Source organism: Amblyomma americanum, chromosome 1, assembly GCF_052857255.1.
Source record: "Amblyomma americanum isolate KBUSLIRL-KWMA chromosome 1, ASM5285725v1, whole genome shotgun sequence".
Lineage (NCBI taxonomy): Eukaryota > Metazoa > Arthropoda > Arachnida > Ixodida > Ixodidae > Amblyomma > Amblyomma americanum.
The window spans coordinates 333,917,485-333,934,893 of NC_135497.1; positions in this window are offsets into that span (position 1 = coordinate 333,917,485).

Consider the following 17,409-nt stretch of genomic DNA (forward strand, 5'->3'; position numbering starts at 1 on the left):
ATAATGTAGCGGACATACTACGAGTTCAAACTGGATACCCTCAAACAAATGATGGGAACGATGAGTTTTAATGGCGCAAGGGCAAGCCAGACAGCGCCATGACACAAGATGTTTTTAATCTACTCAAGAAAGGGGGGGGGGGGGGTCATAGGTTCATTTTAGAAGCAGTTCACCCCAGAGAAGCCGAGCACCAGGCCAGGAGAAAGCTTGTACCCGCTGTCACACCGGTGGGTACCCGGCTTCACTGGGGGTCGAACCCCGCAGCACACACATACGAGGCTTATACTCAATCCCACTCGGCCACCACTGCGCTTATTGCACAAATGTGACTGGCAATGAAATGTACTTTAGGTCCTTCGTCCTGCCCTTCGCCACAGCCCGTGCTTCGAACATGACCTTTTGTCTGCCTACCTGCGGGACATTACACATATAGTGGAGAAACTTTAAATCTTTTTGTAGTCCCCTTTGAAATGCCTTCATCTCTATTCTGTGTCATCTTTTTCTTTATACCGCTTTTTAAAACTATTTTACTGTCATTACTGTCCCTGGGTGCACGGACACCCATCCAAACGCATACGCATACCCACACACGCACACGCGCGTATGGCACTACCCGGAAAGCTGTACGGAGAAAGGTCGCATCAAAATTTTCATACGAATTCTGGGAAGGCACAAATTTAGAGGTGAATTCGTCGTCGGTTTGAGTCCCTGTCGCAAGCTAGCCTCCAAGTTAACTAGCAGATGTACTGAGCTATATGCTACAAGAAATCCCACCACCCGTAACATTGTACGACAAATGGTTGCGTCACTATTTTCGTACGAATTTCGGGAAAGCTGGAGCCAGACGCAAGTCGGCCAGGGGTGATATCTATAGAAGAACGGCATGTATAGGATTGTCTGCAGCGGCAGTACTCGTCTTTCTATGTGCGCCCTGAGGCCGCTTTATGACACCATTTTTCTTGCCATTGATTGGATTTTCTGTATCATTTTTAATGATTTTAGTGCTTTTCAGGTCGTACTGATGGCCTTAACTGCTAAAGCGAGCAATGCATGGTGGAACTTACATGATTCTGAGCCTGACCGCAGTTAGGTCATCACGTTATAAAGCTGTACTCAAGCACTGCCTAGTATGCACGCAACAAGCCCATGCTGTCACATGGAAATGTGGCATATTAAAAAAACAATAAGTACCTTTACTAAGCAAGCTCAATGAGTCGTTTCTGATAGGAAAGCTAACGGGGGTGTATTGAATATTTCCTGTTTTGTATAATTGTTTTAGTTATGCACAAGCGTGTCCACATAGAAGTATCATCATTAGTTTTTCACTTTATATGATTGAAAAGAAATTGTGTAGCACAAGAGATGGCAACAGCACGCATGTGTCATAAAAATTTTCGAAGCTTGCTGGCAGGCTAAGGAGAAATAAATGTACCCTTATACTAAATCTTTTGGCAATTAATGTTGTCTGACCAAAAATATAAAAGAAACAAATTCCAACAATTTGTCAGGCGTACCTGAGGCGTACCCTTGGAGGCGTCCTTGGGTAGTGGGCGGTTCTACGTGCTGTGTATTTATTTCGTAAAATTTCTTTGTCGTAAACCTCAAGACAAAAGTGATTTTCCTGTGGAAAATCACTTGGAACATAAAAATGGAATATAAACCGCTCCAGTGGCGGTCGCCAATTCTAATCCTTCCCCCTCCATCCTCTATCTCTGCCCCCTCCCTTCCCCCCGCACCCGAGTCCCTCTAACCTCAGCTCCTGATTGCACCGTATATTGTTTGAAATAGCTGTTATGTGGTAAAAAACCTAGCGATGCCACAAACGTTGGCTACCAAAGGTAGTTAATCGACTTGTGCCAGAAGACCTCCTAAGCAGAACACGATAGCTTTCTAAGGGAGTAGCCCCTCGCAAAGAATTGAAGCATTGGTTGACAAGTTAGCAGCAAAGGACGCATTGAATTCTGCCGATATGACGTTCCCAGGCAGGACGGTCGCAATATGCGCTCAAGATGTTTACTAAACACCGCTCACGCCATGTATGCAGATGACATTGCGATAGGTCAAGTTCATGATGGACCAAGATCATTTGGGCGAGCAAGTTTGTGTGGGGAAGCACGATCTTGACCAGCTGCTGGCTCTGCATCTTGGCGTGCCGCCAAGTTCACCCGCCCAATATCCGGCCTTGGCCTATCTATGCTTAGCAGATAGTGGCAGTCGCACAGGTGAGTGCGCTTTGCAGATGGTCAAGGAAGTCTATACTCCGTTTCATACATCATGTGCAACGCTGTGAAAGGTATGGAAGTAGTCCGGACGGGAAAATAAAGGGAGGCGTGTTACTCCGCGCTTGCTCTGTGCCAGAGTGGTCAAAGACACGAGAGAGGTACAGCGTGACGTCAGCAGTAAGTGTCCATTTGATCAAGTTCATGAGAAATGTGTCATGTCGTAAGCCTGCAGACAAAGGATTCACTATGTTTTGCTCACCACAAGGAACGCACTACTCTCTGGTAGCGGATGCGGGCAGCGCAAACAAGTGCGCTAGCTTTGATAGTGTTGCACCTAATGCATGAAACGAAGTATAGTGCGGCATCCCAGAAAGAGAGCATCAAGGGCTGAGGAGAAGTTGTCCAATCTCAAGGCGCTGTGCTTTTGACGCCTCCTTAAGAGGGGAGGCGTATTGTTGCAGTGTCGTGATCACTACTTCCGGAATCAAAGCCCAGGTTGCATGTAGATCCGGCCCATAAGTACGGCGCACCACAAGTATGTCGAATTGCAAACGTGGCTGAAATGAGCTAAACGAGCAGAACAAGAAACGTGTTCGCGAAGGCATCCCGCACATGCCAGCCACGGCGATTGCAAGAAAAGTAACCACAGTACAATGCGGCGTGATAAAGTCCCTGTGTACTAAAACCTGAATCGCCAAGAGCATGCCAATGAAAAAACAATAAGCAGCCATAACTCGAGAGGGAGTACTGGCGGGTAGAAGTGGGCATATGACCTCAAAATTCTGGGCCCCACCTCAACCTCCAAAAGAATTCGCCGACCTCACTTAACCTCAACCTCATCAGTTGAGGTTGAGGTCTCCTTAGACGATCTCACCTCACTTTTCGTGATGCCACTGCTGACCTCACTAAACCTCACCTCAACCTCAAATTGTGAGGTTGAGGTCGGCTGCTGAACCTAAGAGAGCAAACTAAAAAAAAACGATTAAGAAGTTTTTCAGTCAAAACTATTCTGAGAATAATCTGAGACAGGGAAGCCAAAAATGATGATGGTACTGTTTAATAAGGTGTGTACAGACACTATTCATGTACACGCAATAGGATAAGCTTATAATCTGGGGTGAACCCTCAGAGAGAATATGGCCTGCAGGCAGGGGTGTCCCATACGCGGTTATCACCAGTACATCGGTGAGTACTTTATACGTGTCAGTATTTGGCAACCTGCTTCGGGTATACTTGTTCATATTGGAATCCTCTCGATAATTCAGGCACGAACCGACAATTGACAAACACAGCCTTTCTACACCATCTACCAGAAATTCGGAGGAGGGGGTAGGTATTCACCATACCCTTTTCAGGGTTGAGAATAGTTACCCAACATAAAGAAACTGGTCGCTGATGTACTTTAAATGCGATGGTTATGCAGACGCTTATGAGTATATTCGATTTTCTAGCTCTATCCGGCATAGCGAGAATGCTCTTTCAGTACTCTATGTTTCCTTCGAAAACACTTAACAAGCTGCGACTGTAGTGCACCAACAGCGGCACGTTATATTTATGTCTGTGTAAAGGCGAGCGGCTTCTTTATTAATTCGAGAGCATTAGATAACTCACTTTCAAGGTCATATTCTCAGTAAAGTGTCTGTCAGAAACGGCGCCATGCGACGTCACGAGCCGACGAGTTACGCGGCGAAGATAATGACGTCACATAATTAATGCTAAATAATTTACTTAGATAACTCTAATACTAATTAGTATAATTAGTGATGGCATCAAGCGATTGTGACGTTATACCAGGTCACGTGCCAGCGATGTAATGTGCCATCAAACCTATGCACGTGACGACGCTGTAATATTACGTCATATCTGCTCACGTGACAACGATGTAATTTCTCGTCATACCAGGCCCCCATCCACTACCTTTCCACCCTCATTTCTAGATTCATATGGATCCCACGTTACTACACATGCGCGCATGACGCATTACAAAGAGTGCCCACAACCCTGTCCACATTAATGACATTCGGATTGTCCAGCAGGTAAACGCGCCAGTTTTCATGTATGACATACTGCAACGATGATGCAAAGACACATGCCTTTGACTCTCGAGATGATGGCGATGATGATGATGCTAACAGTGTACCCTTATGAGCCCGGGGAAGTCTGACATAATGCTACCAAATTAAAAGTTGCCAGAATATTGATTAAATATTGTACATTACCCAGCAACCGGACACAATTATTGTGCGGGAAAATAGGAATACCTGGCGCTAATAATTAAGGATTATGATGCTGAAGCTCCGGGGTGGTCAAGGCCCTCCCCCGTTTCTGCCACTTCCCTCGAGGTGGCGATGGTAATGGTTTTGAAAATCCTGGGAATTCTCCGATGACTCGGTGAACCCGCGGCGTTTTGAAAGAAGGGGCTAGATTACGTCTTCGAACACTGGTTTGGTTTAGTTTATAGGGGTTTAACGTCCCAAAGCGACTCAGGCTATGAGGGACGCCGTAGTGAAGGTCTCCGGAAATTTCGACCACCTGTGGCTCTTTAACGTGCACTGACACCACACAGTACACGGGCCTCTAGAATTTCGCCTCCATCGAAATTCGACCGCCGCTGCCGGGATCGACCCCGCGTCTTTCGGGCCAGCAGCCGAGAGCCGTAACCACTCAGCCACCGCGGCGGCTCTTCGAACACTGTGCCAACTACTAAAATCACACGGGTCAAAACAACTGGCCTTGAGTGGGCAGCGGGAACCGCTCTCTCTGTCAAGAGCACCATGGCTCTCCACTCAAATTTCCCCGCAGCGAAACCTTCTCGAAAGTAACACTCCTTCCGGGAAGACCAGAGGGGTGCGTCTTCGTGTTGACTCGGGCTGAACGGACATTACAGCGCAGCATTGACAGCTAAGAGGGAACTGTGGCATCCGGTTGTCCAAACAGGGGAAACCGAACACCAAGCGTCATTGCATGAACACTGCGGTGATGCGCTGCAACTCCGCTTCGGAAGCGGCATCTCGTCGGAGTAAGACGTGGCAACTGCAAAAAGCCTCGACCTCAAAATTTCGACCTCACTGAATGACGACCTCACTCAACCTCAAACTCACGAGTGAGGTTGAGGTCTGATTTGCGGACCTCACTCACAAAATTTCGCGCCATCGCCGACCTCACCTCAGCACCACCTCACGACGTGAGGCTGAGATCATTTTGAGGTTGATGTCACCTCATGACGTTGCCCACCTCTACTGGCGAGTGACCTAAAGCACTGCCGCGTTTCCTGGTGGGGACGGGATGGAATGTGGGGTGCGAACGACGGTTGTCCGTACGGACGGAGTGGGCAAGGCGTAGGGCTCCTTACGCTTGTCTCTAAGAAGATGAGTCTTGAACACTCCCACGTCGGGAGTCTGTAATTATACTGAACCCCGCCAGAAATGCAAGCATAGGGCATGGTTGGATACGATTCCAAGGTTCGTAAAAGCACCGGTGTCTGATTGCACAACCGGTTGGTTATAAAACATGGCCGAGATGTAGCAAACATGTTTGGTAGCATAGACAATACACGTGAATCCAGTCATTGAAAGACACTGGTGACGAGCACTAATTGACGGTGGTGGAGTCAATCGATTCGGAAGCTAGATGTTAGTGGTATTCGTGGACCTTGATGACCTCTCCCAAAAGACGAGCAATTTGTTCATCAACTACTGCCACGTCTGCATGAGCAGCTGCCGGCGTATTAAGGTATGGTAGCGCCTGCTGCTAGCCGCGCTAATCATTTCGGTCGTTATGGTACAGCAGCCATGAAGGATATAATCCACCAAACACGATATGTAAAGTTCTAATACCAGATTTGTGCACACGCTATAAACCAATAATCACTAAAATAGGTTGAAGTATTGGCTAAAACGTACAAACTTTAAAACTTTGCCAAATGAACCTCCTGGTAACGTACTTGGTAAAACTTTAAGATGAAGAGGTATTCACAGCATGTAAAGAGCATAGAACAGTTTATGGGGGTAGTAGTTGAGAACGGGCAAGTTAAAGTTACTGTCGCTACACGCCGTGTTGTATTAAGCCCTTCGATGTCTTGTGCACGACGAACAGACTAAAGGGTGTACAGGCTTTCAGGTCTTGGACGTCATCTTTGTTACTAAATATTATTACAAAGTATCTAAAGATACGTCCAACGTTCCCAGTTGGTTCTCAATGAACGTATGGCGGACGTCCTTGTTGGGTCATGGCTAAATTGTAGTCCAGAATATCCACGTCATGTTTCTTCTACGCACTCTTTTCCCCACGTAGCGTATAAAAGTTACACACCACATTCGCGACTTTCAAGGAACGCCAAAGATTAGCCCACCAGTTTTGTACGTCTCCAGCTGTACCTAGCTCTGTCGATGCGGGCACTGCGGAACATCAAGTTCGTTATCTCGTTAGGCGACGCTTCCGCATACAGCTATGGAAAATCCGCGATCGTAAACAGACGATTTTAGGCAACCTTAAATGGCCAGGCGGCGCCACTGGAGCACAGCGTTCAACGCGCTAGCAACACCGGCGCCGAGTAGCCTTGAGGCTGCAGTCGGGCAGTTGAGCAAGGCATTTTATAAGGCAGCGGTGACCGTTTTTCACGGTTTTAAAGCCTTCGAGGGCCCTTTCGGCTATTTTCCGCCAGCGAAATTGCCTCGATGAGGGCGCCTGTTTAAAAACGGCCACGTATAAAGCGTTAAAGAGGAGAGTGGCAAGAACCTCATGGCGAGGCGCCTGAGGTGCCTATGGGAACAAAATAAGCATGCGTGCGCCGTTACGCTTACCAAAGTAACCAGTTAGTTACGCTTACTTTTACGCACACTTTATGTCTGCAGACTCAACCTAACGAGATAGAAAGCATACCAGTTGCCTATCGTTGTCTTTTCAGCCCCAACATATATGTTTCCTTGTGATCTCGCCCTGTAATGTCACACCATGCTTTAAATTTTAGTTTGCCTTTTGCAGCTTGTGACAACACCACGAAACTCAAGAGGCAGGCAAGTGCAGCTGCCGCCACGACTGTTTTCCCCATTAAAATCACTGCTCGGGATTAACGAGATTCGTTGATGTTCCCGAGCAGCTAGGCACCTTGAATCAGCGTGGATCAAGTGTGGGGAAGCCGGTGGACAAGCAAGCGCTCAAAGATAAACGTTAATCAGGGAGCTATTGAAGGCACTTGCGTTAACGAACCAATTCGCTACCGTGTATCGCGAGACACTCTAGAATTCCACCAGCTGTGACAATGCCACGTGCCGAATCTGTGCTGCATTTTCTTTTTGCATGACTTCGCCTATTTATGTGGTGCTTATATTTGGCTTTTTATCAAACCTAAGTAGTCCCTGACCACTCGCTGAATATACATACATCTTTATTTCCAGACGACAACTGGATGGTCTCTTGGGCTAAAAGCTACACAAAAGCTTGACGAGGCCCAAGAGACCATTACAAGGCAGCAGCGTGAAGAATAGAAACATAATAGATGAATAGTACATAGGTAGACAGTAATAGGGAAATAATAAAACAGTTACTGTGACAGGTAATAATGATGTCAATCACATAAAGCTACCAGTAATGAACTGAAACCAAAATAAAACAACTGAAAAGCACATACGCGGAAACAACAAACAAAAATTAATGGATCACAACTGCACAAAACAGGAATGTAATTGTTTTTTGTTCAAGCCCACTGTGTGTCTATATTTGTTTAGTATTGTAGGGAGGTTATGGGTAAGTGACTGATATTTATAAAATGTACGAAAATGAGGAACTGCCCACGCATCAACATTTCTTGTTTGCACGCTAATATTTCGTCGCTGTAAGGATGCCAAGGACTTTAGAAGGTTAGTAACTTCAGGGGAGGAAAAGTAGATTGACTGTAATAGGCGAAATTCATACAACTTGTCTACACTTATGATATTGAATGATTCAAATGCACCCTTTGTAGTTTCCATGGGCTCAATATTTGCTATGTAACGGATGATTTTTTTCTGTAAAACCAGGAGTTAAATTAAATTGGTTTTTGTGGTTGTGCACCAAACTAGACTGCAGTATCTTAAATGAGAGTTAAACAAAGCATGATATACTTGAAGTTTTATCTTGGGTGGAAGTACAGTACGACAGCGCGATATAACTCCTGTAATCGAGGAAAGTTTTTTACGAAGGTGATCAATGTGAGCATCCCAGGTTAGATGTGAGGAAAAATGTACACCTAATATTTTATGGTTGTCAACGATTTCAATTTCTTGGTGCTCATAGTTTATAGTGTGATTTATTTCAACTAATTTGTTTTTAGCGCGGAATATAATAGCTTTAGTTTTAGTGCAATTGATTTGAAGTCTGTTTAACTTGGACCATGTGGATAGCTTAGCTAAAAATTCATTACATTGCATGATTAAACCATCAGCATTTGGGCCAGAAATAAGAATAGTACTATCATCAGCATATATCACTAGTTTTACTGTATTATCAATATTCACCAAGTCATTAACGTATGTATTGAACAACAGCGGACCTAACACACTTCCCTGGGGTACGCCACTCTTTATCGGAAAAAGGGATGAGCTGCAGTTTTTGACAAACACTCTCTGAAACCTGTTGCTGAGGTAGCATTTCAGCAAAGCTAGACACGTGCCGCGGATCCCATAAGCTTGTATTTTGGATAGAAGAATGTTATGGTCCAGACAGTCAAAAGCCTTGCTGAAATCTATAAAAACAGCCAACGAGAACAAATTACTTTCTATGTTTCGTAAAATATTTTCTTTTAATGTTAGTAAAGCAGTTTCCGTCGATCTGTCCTTCCTAAAACCGAACTGTGCATTTGTTATTATGTTTTCCTTGTTAAAAAAGTTAGTTATACGAGCAAAAATGATTTTTTCTAGTGCCTTAGAAAATACAGGGAGGACTGAAATTGGGCGATAGTTTGTTGCCAAGTTTGGGTCGCCGCCCTTGAAGATTACAGAAACCCTGGCACATTTCATTTTTTCAGGAAAGACACCCGAATCCAGTATTAAATTAAATATGTAAGCAAGTACGGATGTAAGTAAGGTCAAAACATACTTTATCGGCATGATTTGAATGTTTTCAATATCAAGCGCCTTACTGTTTCGGAGCAACATGAAAGTGTTATAAATCTCCTGCTCATCAGTAGGCTGAAGGTATATTGTTTTCATTGTACTAGTGGAGATTCCAGTTGTATCTGGAGGATAGTCACAATGATTTGCAATACTCACAAAATGATTGTTAAGGTAATCCGCAAGCGCTTTACCGCTCAATTCACCACCTTCATGTGTTAAAACATCCGGAAGGGAACTTTTACTTTTACGACCCAAAACAGTGTTTATTGCTTTCCATGCAGCATCCGGGCGTTGTCGAGCGCAGTCTGCAAATAACTGCTCATAGTATAAAGATTTGGCTCTCCGAAGCTCAGCGTTTAGCTTATTCCGCAATATTTTCAACTCCTTTAGAGTTTCTTTTGAACGTGCACGCAAGAAGGAATGAAAGTGACGATTTTTATTTTTGATCATTTGTAAGTGTTCTCGAGTGACCCATGGTTTCTTAATCTTTTTTGTTGGCTCGATAGTTTGCAAAGGGAAATATTTAGCATAGATGCACACAAAACGATTTATGAATTCGTTATACGCGTCATTCGCATCCACATTTTTTAGCACGGCAGACCAATCTTGGTTCATGATTTCATTCTTGAACGAGATTAGCTTTCCTTCGGTAATGCGCTGAACAAAAAATGTTTCCCTTTTCACATTCCTGTCCAGTGAATCAATGCGATATGTTAAGAAAGTAGGACAGTGATCACTAACGTCGCAGGCAACTGTGCCTGCATGACCTCTATTCCCCTCAGCGTACCTGCTTGCGAAACCATGCACAACTAAAGTTCACTATAAAAGGGATGCGGGACGCTGAGTTACAAGAAAGATAACATACCAACTTATGCATCGTTGCCTAATGCCCAGTTGTTATCGCCTCCTTCCTGGCTTTAGAAGAGAACAATGCTTTTCGTAGACAGAAGACAAAGAGAGGAATTCCCATCGCGCCACGCGCTAAGCCGTTGTGAGGGTGTTAGGCTCCCTTCATAGCTGTGCTCAAACACAAGGCAAGAGAAAATATTGCTCACCAGGAAAGGGAGGCATAGTCCCAATCCACATCTGTCGCCGGCACCTTCGTTGAAATCGGGGCCTCATCGTCGGTTTTTATGACCGCTCACCCCCCGCACCCCAGCACTGGTTACTGCACCCTTGTATTTTATAACGTTAAGCAAAGCGCATTCTATAGCTTGAGCGTGCGCGACTGCGAGTGTAGCGGCACAAACACAACGGAGGTATACACCCTTGCATCGAGTCACATGACACTCCAACTGTTGTAAGTACTTCGCTCAAAGCCACCCGTTGCTGAGAGTCGCGTTCGCACAACGGTAAACGAGCGGTGAATTTTTCCCACGGTCGCGACGGGAACAGGTCTATTGTCGCCTGGGTCTCCTTCACGACTGTGGCGTGATGCTGTGGCAGTCTGTTGCGCAGCTGCACTGGAGCTTTTCTTTCTTCCACTTGAGGTCCGTAGCAGTCGAAGCGTTAGAGGAGCCCAACGAGACCAATTACGATGAGTCAGTTTAGTCCAGCTTGATGCAAACGCCCAATTTCTAAGCGAACGGAGGCAACAATTAATATCCTGAGCACTGCTTGGCCGCCTCAGCGTTGATGTTCGTGCCAACAAGGTGGCGATACGAGTTGCGGCAAACTGAATTGCAGGTTGCCGATGTCGAGACGTAGTTAAGCACATCCCAGCGCTCCCACAAATGCCGCGAACCGGTGCTTGCGCACCCGGTCATGCGTAGCGAGCACAAATGTCACTCGTACATCGATGGGAAGCGACTGCGGCATGCGACACGACGTGCGCCAATCGAAAAGTGGATTCGTTCGGTGCCTCGTGATCTATCAGCTTGATGTGCTCGCAGTTTGAGCGAGCTATAACCAGCATTGGCGCCGCCATCGATGCTGCACCAACTTCGGAAGCGCAGCCGTATGTATCGAAATGGAACGGCGGTTGTGGTTTCCTGCGTCCTGAACTGTTTTTCACATAGTGCTAAAGGTTTCAATCACGTCGCGAGTGGCAGCAGCCTGGCTCAAGGTCTGTGCAGACACTTGTGTAGAGTCTTAATGGTCGTCGGTGGTGTGCTTGTGCGCGTGTGTGACGGTTGTTTATGCAAGGGAGATTTAGTTTTAATAAACACAGTTTTTATTTGACTGAATGCGATGACGGCGGTATGGATGGCGCATTGCACAGTGGTATAGCACAGAGCGGCGCACTTTTAACTGCTGTTAAAAAACCAGCTGGTACGTGACGCCTGCGTAAGGCGTGGTGTGGACACGAAGCTGCCAAGTTCCTGCCTGAAAAGACGCCGATGTCTGGCAGCAGTGTCGTTCGGTGCACGTTAGATCACAATCACAACTACGGTGCCTAGTTGTCAGCTCCATTGGAGCACCCCTAACCACAACGGTACGCCAGCACCATCCCTTCCCCGAGTCCTGCGGCGCCGAGCGGATGCAGTTCACCCGCGCGCCGACTGATGGCGGCACTATGCGTGGGGAACAGCATGGGCGCACAGCTTGACAAATTCTAACTACGTCATCCGTTCTAGCCGTCCGTCATTAACTCCACTGACTGTTCAGCTTCTGACGAGCCTTTGAAGTCTACTTTGCGCTGATTATTATGTTTAATGCCTCCATATTAGGTTGTGCAGTGCGGCTGGGACTGCCGCGTCTAAAGCTTGACTTCGTTCCCTTAATCCTCTCCTTTCCTTTCTCCACCGCTGACGACAACGTTGCCTTAACACTGTTTTCCGTTCTTTTGTGAACTTGCTTGAAAAAGCTAGCAGTTCGTACCGTTTAATATCTCCATACATTTTGATCTTTAACGCCAAAATTATGGGAGAACGGAGTGAAGAAATAATACCTGCTGCACTATGCGAGCTAATGCACCAACATTGAAAAAGCCGGTGTAAATCCGTTATTCCTGAGTCCTCCTGATCTCCTGGCCACGGCTGGGAGATCAGGAGGACCAGGGAGCACATACGGGAATAATAGCTTTTGCAGACGATCCTCCGGCGTCTGACAACCCAGACGTCGCGCACGACCCCCCAGAGCTACGGCGAAGCACACGACAACGTCTCCAGCTCTGCCGCTACCCACTTCTGGAGAGACTTTAAACTAATTGTTTATGAAAAGAAAGATGTAGCAGAGCTGAGTCACTCTGACGTCACCCTGACAGTACCCTAGCATCGTGACCTATTACGTCACGCTACTGTCTCTTCAGCCATGCATTCTTTGCTGGGAAACCGCGACAAAGCATCTGCGAGAAATAGTTCTTTGCCCGGTTTGTAGATAACATTGATAGGATAGCGCTGCAGGGTCAGTCTCATGCGTTGCAATCGAAGAGGACACTCATGCAACTGTTTCTTGAATATCGGCACCAAAGGGCAGTGATCGGTCCCAACGGTTACTACTGGCTGACCATAAACGTAATCGTGGAATTTTGTGCAACCGTGCACAATAGCGAGAGTCTCTTTTTCAATTTGCGCATACCGCTGTTGTGCGCCTTCGAGCGACCGAGACGAAAAAGCGACAGGGCGGCCTTCTTGAATAAGAACCGCGCCAACTCCCAATTGGCTGGCATCGACTGAGAGGATGATAGATTTACTTGGGTTGAAGTACGATAGCACAGGTGCTTCTACCAAGAACTGCGCAACCTCTTAAAACTTCTTTCCTGCTCTTCGGTCCACACCCATGCAATATTTCTGCGCAGCAATGTTCGGGGTGGGGCAGTCACATCCGACATGCTGGGAATGAACCGCTGCACAAAATTAATCATGCGAAGAAATACTTGTAGCTCCTTACAGTTCTTGGGCGCTGGCATTTGTAGTACATCTTGAACTCTTTGGGGGTCTACTCGCAGGCCTTCTGCAGTGAAGATGTGGCCCAGGTAACGCACTTGGGGCTGCAAAAACGCGAATTTCTTCAGGTTCAGCCTAAGATTTTTCTTGTGACAGCGTGTCAACAGGAGTGTCAAGTGGTAGTCATGTTCCTCTTTAGTTCTTCCCCAGAGCAATATGTCGTCCATAACTACCGCCTCGCATGGTAACCTTTCTAACAAGCGGTGCATTGCTGCTTGGAAAATCTCTGGAGCAGAGGCGATTCCGAACGGCATGCGAAGAAACCGGCAGCGGCCGTATGGCGTGCTCATTCTTAAGAGTTTTGAGCTTGCCTTGTACAATTTAATCTGCCAAAATCCTGATGCGGCATCTAAAGTAGAAAAAAAAAACACAGCCCTGGAAAGTCGCGGAACTACGTCCTCTATTGTCGGCATCGTATAGTCTTCTCGCAAAAGCGACTTGTTTAGCTCTGTTGGATCGAGACAAATGCGTACCTTATCCTTTTTCACTACTGTGATCATGGGACTAGACCAGTCAGTAGGCTGTTACCTTTTTTATGACGGCTTGCTCTTCCATGCGCTGTAATTCCGCTTTCACCTTGTCTCGAAGGGCTACCGGAATTCTTCTAGCTGGCACGACGACACCCGCGGCACCAGTCTCCAGCTTCATGTTGTACTCGAAGTCTTTTAGCTGGCAGAGCCCTTTGAAGACTTCTGCAAAAGGCTGTGCTTGTGGGTAGAGTTTGTCATGCTGAATGCTCTGCAAGCGGCTGATAAACCTTAAACGTTGGGCTGCTGTACCACTCAGTGTTACCGGCACGTCCTGGTCCACATTGAAAAACGTTGCTTCGTGATCTTTGTCGTTTGCAGTAAGCAACAGCCGTTTTTTCCCACGGGAAGTGGTTTTGTGCCCAAGAAATGCCGTAAGTGGGACCAGGCAGGTCAGTTCTGGCTTATCTGGTAGCTTTTTAATGTCCTTACTTGAAATCACGCAGCAGTTTGCCTCCGTGTCTAATTTGCACTCCATTGGTGTGCCTTCAATGTCCACAACCGCACTCCAGTTGTCTGCCGTCAGGGTGTGCACTGACAAAGTTTCCAAGAAGTAATCCTCGTCCTCTTCTACCTGCAGCTCCCGCAAATCTTTTCTTCTCTGAATCGCGCCGCGTGAATGCGGCAACGACTTGCAGATTTGTGCGAAGTGGTGGCGCCTGCCGCATTTCTTGCAAGTCTTACCATTCGCGGGACATATTCCGCTGCGGTGCGTCTGATAACCACATCTATTGCAGACGTCTTTTTTAGCAGCTACTGCAGAAACTGTCGTTTCATGGGTCGTTCCTGCCGCTTCGTTTATCTCGCGGAACTGTTCTTTCCCTTGTTCTAGGGCTCGGCAGATTTCAACCTTCTGATAGGACGGGTTCTCAGCGACCAACTTTTGCTGCAAGTTTCTGTCTCGAATGCTCAAAATAATGCGGCTACGCAGCATACGGTCTTCTAGCTCTCCGAATTCGCAGTTTTTTTGCCAGTATTCGTAGTTCTGTGAGCCATTCACCGAACCTTCGCCTTCCTTTTGGTTTCTTGAGCCGACGCGGAATTCGTGAATGGTTAGGTTGGTTTCGGGCTTATAGAAATCCTCAAACTTTTTTAGCAGGACGCCGACGTCGTTTCTGTCTTCTCCTGCTTCAAACTTGAACGTGCTGTACGCCTTATTGCTTCTTCACCAACCCTCACTCTCAGTGTGGCTGCCTGCACTTCTTTGTTCTGCTTGTTCAGCTGGGTAGCAATAGAAAACAACGTGAACTCACTCTTCCACGTTTGCTATCCTAGCCAAGCGTTGCCTGATGTGTCCAAGGGCTTCGGTGGCGGAAGAAGGGTAGCTGGAAGGGACGCTGGCGTTGACATGCAGACTAGGGACCGCTGCCACCATGTGTGCAGGCCTGCAGTCAGTGAAGAACATCCTTTACTGCCGATAGGAAAGGGGTTTATAAAGATACAGGAGAGTGACGTAATAGGTCACGATGCTAGGGTACTGTCAGGGTGACGTCAGAGTGACTCAGCTCTGCTACAAATTCCGCAAATTCGGGACAGTGGACAACCAAACTAGTCTACTTTCTCACTTTCTCAAGTTATTACTTTCTCATAAGAGGTCCCCTCTACAGTCTCGGGACCTCTTGCTGTATTGCTCCTTCAATTCAACTTTTGTGTCATATATGTTTTTATGAATAAATAAACGAAAGCGCGAGTTTTGTAATACCAACCAGGAGGGCTGTATTGTTGAGAGAAGTAGCCCAAAATGTAGTTGTTCTGGCTCAGACAGATGTGCGCATTGCATTTGAACTGAGAGGAGTCATGTTTTTCTGGCGCCACGTTGCAATAGTAATTATGTTATTCGGAGCAGTTTGTTCCCGTCTACTTCACTCCTCCTTTTCCACATACTGCGGAAAAAACCAAGACCACTCTTTGTGTCACTGTTTCCTCCCTAATGACTGCGGCGGTCATTGTTTGTATTAGGCGACTGAGCTTTCTTTATAGTAGGATACTATAAAAAAACAGCAGTTTGCAACAATGGGCCACGGTCCACGGCGTCCTGTATTCCGCTGACCAATGACAAAAGGAAACAAAATCGGCTTTTTAATGTTTTACTGTATCAAACAATCCTTAGGCATTAAGTTACTTGAGCTATGATTTCGTCTCATGAGTCTGCTTTTTATCACAGAGGAATTCTGGCTGTCGGTCCGGTATGTGGGAGAACTTCAGTTGTATCTGACTACGGAGCGCACGTTGCATTCCAAGTGGTCACCTGTGTTGTCAATCTGGAAGCTATTAGACTTGTTTTAGTATTTGCTGTGCTAGCTATGTGAGCTTTTTTTTCTGGCGAAACAAGTTTCATATGCAAATTGAACCAGTGAGAGCTTGTAGTATTCATTGTCTGTTGCGAAAAACGGAATGTTTTTCGATACAGAAATTTCACAGCAATCTCTCAGACGTGGACTCAGAGTCACGAATTCACTCTAAATCACAAATCCACGCGTTATTTGCCTAAAAACGTGCGATTCAGTAGTCTTGTAACGCAACAGGGAATCTTCAAAGGCGCAACGATCTAAATGTCTTTTTGGCCCCAGATTTCTCCCGGTAAAAGTTCCTGCGAAAAGTGAAAGGAGTCTTTGAAGGCTGACTTGCAGTAGTATACCTGTGCCCTTGCCTCGCAGGGATGCCAGGTGTTTGTATTTAGACGCGCTGCCTGCTGGCAACACGTTGGCGGCAACGTTTACTCAGAAGCTGCGTATACAAACGACGACGCGGCATGTATTGGTGTAATATAGAGACTGGATCGGTACTATACGCAGAGAACACACAGGTCACACAGGTCGAATTTCGATGGAGGCAAAATTCTGAAGGCCCGTGTACTGTGCGATGTCAATGCACGTTAAAAAAAACCCAGGTGGTCGAAATTTCCGGTCGAAATTTGCTTGTCCGTACCTGTTACAAAGTGATTCCCGCAGTCTTGACGTGCTTGACGGTGCCCTAGGGCGGCCATAATCGTCGAGCCGGCGAACTGCTTTTATCCCCGCTTCGTGTCGAAGGCGGTCCCGGGAAGCGTTCGGAAAGCGAAAAAATCCGAGTTTGCTTTTATATACATATTGGGCATTACAGCGGTATACACCACATGTCTTAGGCATCGCCAAATGCGTCGCGCTGAGCGCCCGACGGCTACAGCAACGCATCCCGCCAGCGCGGACCCCGAGTTGAAAGCCGGTTTGTTTACACTAATCTCGGTCAACGATAATGGCCTTGCTCGTGCGGTGAACAAGGGCATGCATGCCTGCTTTGTACCAGCTATTTTCCTTCTGGTGCAGCCGTGTCTACACGACGCGAGAAAAGTGATGGCGAGTGAAGGCTCTAGTCATATCCTGAAGTATGAATCTGAGAAGCTCATCTTTTAGCCGCTCGAAAATAATGAAAATCAGGCGATGCTACGTCAGGACTGTATGGCGGATGAGGCAATGCAGTCCACCCAAATTTTTCAATCACTTTTGTTTTCAGGCTGGTGTGAGGGCGGGTGTTATCGTGATGGAGAAGAATCTCCCTCACACCTCTGTTATTTCATACACGGTGGCAACTCTGGTTTAGCTTCTGCAGGGTTTTTCCTGAATGCCAGTATTTACTGTCTCCCTCTTAGGCAGCGCATCTACAAGGTATACTGGATCAATGTCCCTCAAAATAGTGACCACGT